The following is a 6,000-nucleotide window of genomic DNA, read 5'->3' as shown; positions in this document are numbered from 1 at the left end:
ATCTCATGAGCTGCCTTACATGATTGAGATTCATCTGATGTAATCGGTGTTGTGTTTGTTGGGATCTGATGAATTGTTACATTATGATCAGTCTATCTATATAAGTTTGTGAAGTTATTGTTGCTGCAATCTTGTTGTGTTTAATGCTTGTTACTAGTGCACGAGTGGCATGATCTTAGATTTGAGCTCTATAATTATTGCTTAGATTGTATCTACAAGTTGTTTGCACATGTCTATGTCCGGAACCCGAGGCCCCAGAGTGATAGCAACTGGGATAACTGGAGGGAAAGACGTAGGTATGAGGATCACATGTTTTCACCAAGTGTTAATGCTTTGCTCCGGTGCTCTATTAAAAGGAGTACCTTAATTACCAGTAGATTTCCTAGAGGCCCGGCTGCCACCGGCTGGTAGGACAAAAGATGTTATGCAAGTTTCTCATTGCGAGCACGTATGACTATATATGGAAAACTGAAGGAGATATGCCCTAGAGGCAATAATAAAGTGGTTATTATTTATATCTTTATGTTTATGATAAATGTTTATATATCATGCTATAATTGTATTAACCGAAACATTAGTACATGTGTGATATGTAGACAACAAGAAGTCCCTAGTATGCCTCTTAAACTAGCTTGTTGATTAATGGATGATTAGTTTCATAATCATGAACATTGGATGTTATTAATAACAAGGTTATATCATTATATGAATGATGTAATGGACACACCCAATTAAGCGTAGCATAAGATCTCGTCATTAAGTTATTTGCTATAAGCTTTCAATACATAGTTACCTAGTCCTTATGACCATGAGATCATGTAAATCACTTATACCGGAAAGGTACTTTGATTACACCAAACACCACTGCGTAAATGGGTGGCTATAAAGGTGGGATTAAGTATCCGGAAAGTATGAGTTGAGGCATATGGATCAACAGTGGGATTTGTCCATCCCGATGACGGATAGATATACTCTGGGCCCTCTCGGTGGAATGTCGTCTAATGTCTTGCAAGCATATGAATGAGTTCATAAGAGACCACATACCACGGTACGAGTAAAGAGTACTTGTCAGGAGACGAGGTTGAACAAGGTATAGAGTGATACCGAAGATCAAACCTCGGACAAGTAAAATATCGCGTGACAAAGGGAATTGGTATTATATGTGAATGGTTCATTCGATCACTAAAGTCATCGTTGAATATGTGGGAGCCATTATGGATCTCCAGATCCCGCTATTGGTTATTGGTCGGAGTGAGTACTCAACCATGTCCGCATAGTTCACGAACCGTAGGGTGACACACTTAAAGTTGGATGTTGAAATGGTAGAACTTGAATATGGAATGGAGTTCGAATATTTGTTCGGAGTCCCGGATGAGATCCCGAACATCACGAGGAGTTCCGGAATGGTCCGGAAAATAAGATTCATATATAGGATGTCATTTTATGTGAATTAAAATGTCGCGGAAGGTTCTATGGAAGGTTCTAGAAGGTTCTAGAAAAGTCCGGAAGAAACCACCAAGGAAGGTGGAGTCCACATGGGACTCCACCTCCATGGCCGGCCAACCCTAGTGGGGGAGGAGTCCCAAGTGGACTCCCCCTTAGGGGGTCGGCCACCCCCCATATGGGAGGTGGAACTCCCACCTCTAGTGGGAGTCCTAGCTTGGCTAGGTTTCCCCTCCATATGGAAGGTTTTGGTTTCGGGTCTTATTCGAAGACTTGGAGTCCAACACTTGGGGTTCCACCTATATAATGAGGGGCCAAGGGAGGGGGCCGGCCACCCCAAGACCACAAGCTGGCCGCCCCATTGAAGTGGCCGGCCACCCCCTCCCAAACCCTAGCCGCCCCCTCTCCTCCATATCTTCCGCGTAGCTTTAGCGAAGCTCCGCCGGAGTTCTCCACCGCCACCGACACCACGCCGTCGTGCTGTCGGATTCAAGAGGAGCTACTACTTCCGCTACCCGCTGGAACGGGAGGTGGACGTCGTCTTCATCAACAACCGAACGTGTGACCGAGTACGGAGGTGCTGCCCGTTCGTGGCGCCGGAACCGATCGTGATCAAGATCTTCTACGCGCTTTTGCAAGCGGCAAGTGAACGTCTACCGCAGCAACAAGAGCCTCCTCTTGTAGGCTTTGGAATCTCTTCAAGGGTGAGACTCGATACCCCCTCGTTGCTACCGTCTTCTAGATTGCATCTTGGCTTGGATTGCGTGTTCGCGGTAGGAAATTTTTGTTTTCTATGCTACGTTATCCTACGGTGGTATCGAGAGCCGTGTCTATGCATAGATGGTTGCACGAGTAGAACACAATGGTTTTGTGGGCGTTGATGCTCTTGTTATCTTTAGTTTGAGTACTTTGCATCTTTGTGGCATAGTGGGATGAAGCGGCTCGGACTAACTTTACATGACCGCGTTCATGAGACTTGTTCCTCGTTCGACATGCAACTTGTATTGCATAAGAGGCTTTGCGGGTGTCTGTCTCTCCTACTATAGTGAAGATTCAATTTACTCTTCTATTGAAAACATTAGTATCAACGTTGTGGTTCATGTTCGTAGGTAGATTAGATCTCTCTCGAAAACCCTAAACCACGTAAAATATGCAAACCAAATTAGAGACGTCTAACTTGTTTTTGCAGGGTTTGGTGATGTGATATGGCCATAATGTGATGATGAATATGTATGAGATGATCATTATTGTATTGTGGCAACCGGCAGGAGCCTTATGGTTGTCTTTAAATTTCATGTTGAGTAGTATTTCAAAGTAGTTGTAATAGTTGCTACATGGAGGACAATCATGAAGACGGCGCCATTGACCTTGACGCTACGCCGACGATGATGGAGATCATGCCCGAAGATGATGGAGATCATGTCCGTGCTTTGGAGATGAAGATCAAAGGCGCAAAGACAAAAAAGGGCCATATCATATCACATATGAACTGCATGTGATGTTAATCCTTTTATGCATCTTATTTTGCTTAGATCGCGACGGTAGCATTATAAGATGATCCCTCACTAAAATCTCAAGATAATAAAGTGTTCATCCTTAGTAGCACCGTTGCCAAGACTTGTCGTTTCGAAGCATCTCATGATGATCGGGTGTGATAGAATCAACAAGTGCATACAACGGGTGCAAGACAGTTTTGCACATGCGGATACTAAGGTGGCCTTGACGAGCCTAGCATGTACAGACATGGTCTCGGAACACGTGATACCGAAAGGTAGAGCATGAATCATATGGTTGATATGATGAACACTTTGAGTGTTCGCCATTGAAATCACACCTTGTCTCGTGATGATCGGACATAGGTGCGGTGGATTTGGTTCATGTGATCACTAAGACAGTGCGAGGGATATTGTTTTGAGTGGGAGTTCACCTAGATTTTTAATTATGTTGAATTAAAATTTGAACTCAATTTGTCATAAACTTAGTCTAAACTTTTGCAAATATATGTTGTAGAGATGGCGTCCCCAATCAATTTTAATCAGTTCCTAGAGAAAGAGAAACTTAAGAGCAACGGTAGCAACTTCACCGACTGGTTCCGTCATGTGAGGATCTTCCTCTCTGGCGGAAATCTGCAATATGTGCTTGATGCACCGCTAGGTGACCCTCCTGCAGAAACTGAAACCGATGAAGTAAAAGCTGTTTACGAGACTCGGAAAACTCGGTACTCTCAAGTTCAGTGTGCCATCCTGTGCAGTCTGGAATCCGATCTTCAAAAACGTTTTGAGCACCACGATCCTCATGAGTTGATGAATGAGCTGAAAGCTATATTCGAGACTCATGCGGCCGTGGAATGCTATGAAGCATCGAAACATTTCTTCAGCTGTATGATGGAAGAAGGCAGCTCCGTTAGTGAGCACATGCTCGCCATGACCGGGCATGCGAAGAAACTCAGTGACTTGGGAATAGTGATTCCTAACAGACTGGGGATTAATCGAGTCCTTCAATCACTGCCACCAAGTTACAAGAACTTTGTGATGAACTACAATATGCAGAACATGAACAAGGAGTTACCTGAACTCTTTGGCATGCTAAAAGCTGCTGAGATTGAGATCAAGAAAGAGCACCAAGTGTTGATGGTCAACAAGACCACTAGTTTCAAGAAATAGGGCAAGTCTAAGGGAAAATTCAAGAAGGGTGGCAAGAAAGCTGCCACGCCTCCTATGAAACCTAAGAACGGCCCTAAGCACGATGCCGAGTGCTATTATCGCAAGGAGAAGGGACACCGGAAGCGTAATTGCTCCAAGTATCTGGCTGATACGAAGAGCGGCCTTGTCAAGAAGAAGAAAGAAGGTATATCTGATATACATGTTATAGATGTTTATCTCACTGGTTCTCGTTCTAGTACACTGGGTATTTGATACTGGTTCGGTTGCTCATATATGTAACTCGAAACAGGAACTAAAGAATAAACGAAGACTACTGAAAGATGAAGTGACGATGCGCGTTGGAAATGGATCCAAAGTCGATGTGATCGCTGTCGGCACACTTCCTCTACATCTACCTTCGGGATTAGTTTTAAGCCTAAATAATTGTTATTTTGTACCCGCGTTGAGCATGAACATTATATCTGGATCTTGTTTAATGCAAGACGGTTATTCATTCAAGTCTGAGAATAATGGTTGTTCTATTTTTATGAATAATATCTTTTATGGTCGAGCACCACAAAAGAATGGCTTATTTCTGTTAGATCTCGATAGTAGTGATACACATATACATAACATTGATGCTAAGCGAATTAAATTGAATGATAATTCTACTTATATGTGGCACTGTCGTCTTGGTCATATTGGAGTGAAACGCATGAAGAAACTCCATACTGATGGATTACTTGAATCACTTGACTTTGAGTCACTTGATAGATGCGAAGCATGTCTAATGGGAAAAATGACAAAGACTCCATTTTCTGGTATGATGGAGCGAGCTACTGACTTATTGGAAATCATACATACCGATGTGTGTGGACCAATGAGCGTAGCATCGCGCGGTGGTTATCGTTATGTTCTAACCTTCACAGATGATCTGAGTAGATATGGGTATATCTATTTCATGAAACATAAATCCGAAACTTTCGAGAAGTTTAAGGAATTCCAAAGTGAAGTAGAAAATCAACGTAACAAGAAGATCAAATTTCTACGATCTGATCGTGGAGGTGAATATCTGAGTTATGAGTTTGGCATGCATTTAAAGAAATGCGGAATACTTTCACAATTGACACCGCCGGGAACACCTCAACGAAACGGTGTGTCCGAACGTCGTAATCGAACTCTCTTAGATATTGTTCGTTCTATGATGTCTCTTACTAATTTGCCGTTATCATTTTGGAGTTATGCATTAGAGACAGCCGCATTCACTTTAAATAGAGCACCATCAAAATCCGTAGAAACGACACCGTATGAATTATGGTTTAATAAGAAACCTATGATGTCGTTCCTGAAAGTTTGGGGTTGCGAAGCCTATGTAAAGAAGTTACAACCGGACAAGCTAGAACCCAAAGCGGAGAAATGCGTCTTCATAGGATACCCTAAGGAAACTATAGGGTATACTTTCTATCACAAATCCGAAGGCAAAATCTTTGTTGCTAAGAACGGAACCTTTCTTGAGAAAGAATTTCTCACTAAAGAAGTGACTGGAAGAAAAGTAGAACTTGATGAGATTGATGAATCTATACTCGTTGATCAGAGTAGCGCGATGCGGAAGTTGTACCAGTACCGCCTACACCGGCAACAGAGGAAGCTAATGATAATGATCATGAAACTTCGAACGAGGAAACTACTGAACCTCGCAGATCAACAAGGGAACGTACCACTCCTGATTGGTATGATCCTTGTCTAAATGTCATGATTGTGGATAACAATGATGAGGACCCTGCGACGTATGAAGAAGCGATGATGAGCCTAGATTCCAACAAATGGCAAGAAGCCATGAAATCCGAAATGGGATCCATGTATGATAACAAAGTATGGACTTTGGTAGACTTACCTGATAGCCGAAAGGCTGTCG

The sequence above is a fragment of the Lolium perenne genome, chromosome 7 (genome assembly GCF_019359855.2).
Source record: "Lolium perenne isolate Kyuss_39 chromosome 7, Kyuss_2.0, whole genome shotgun sequence".
NCBI lineage: Eukaryota > Viridiplantae > Streptophyta > Magnoliopsida > Poales > Poaceae > Lolium > Lolium perenne.
The sequence above is the reverse complement of the archived record's forward strand: the minus strand, read 5'-3'. Positions refer to the sequence as shown.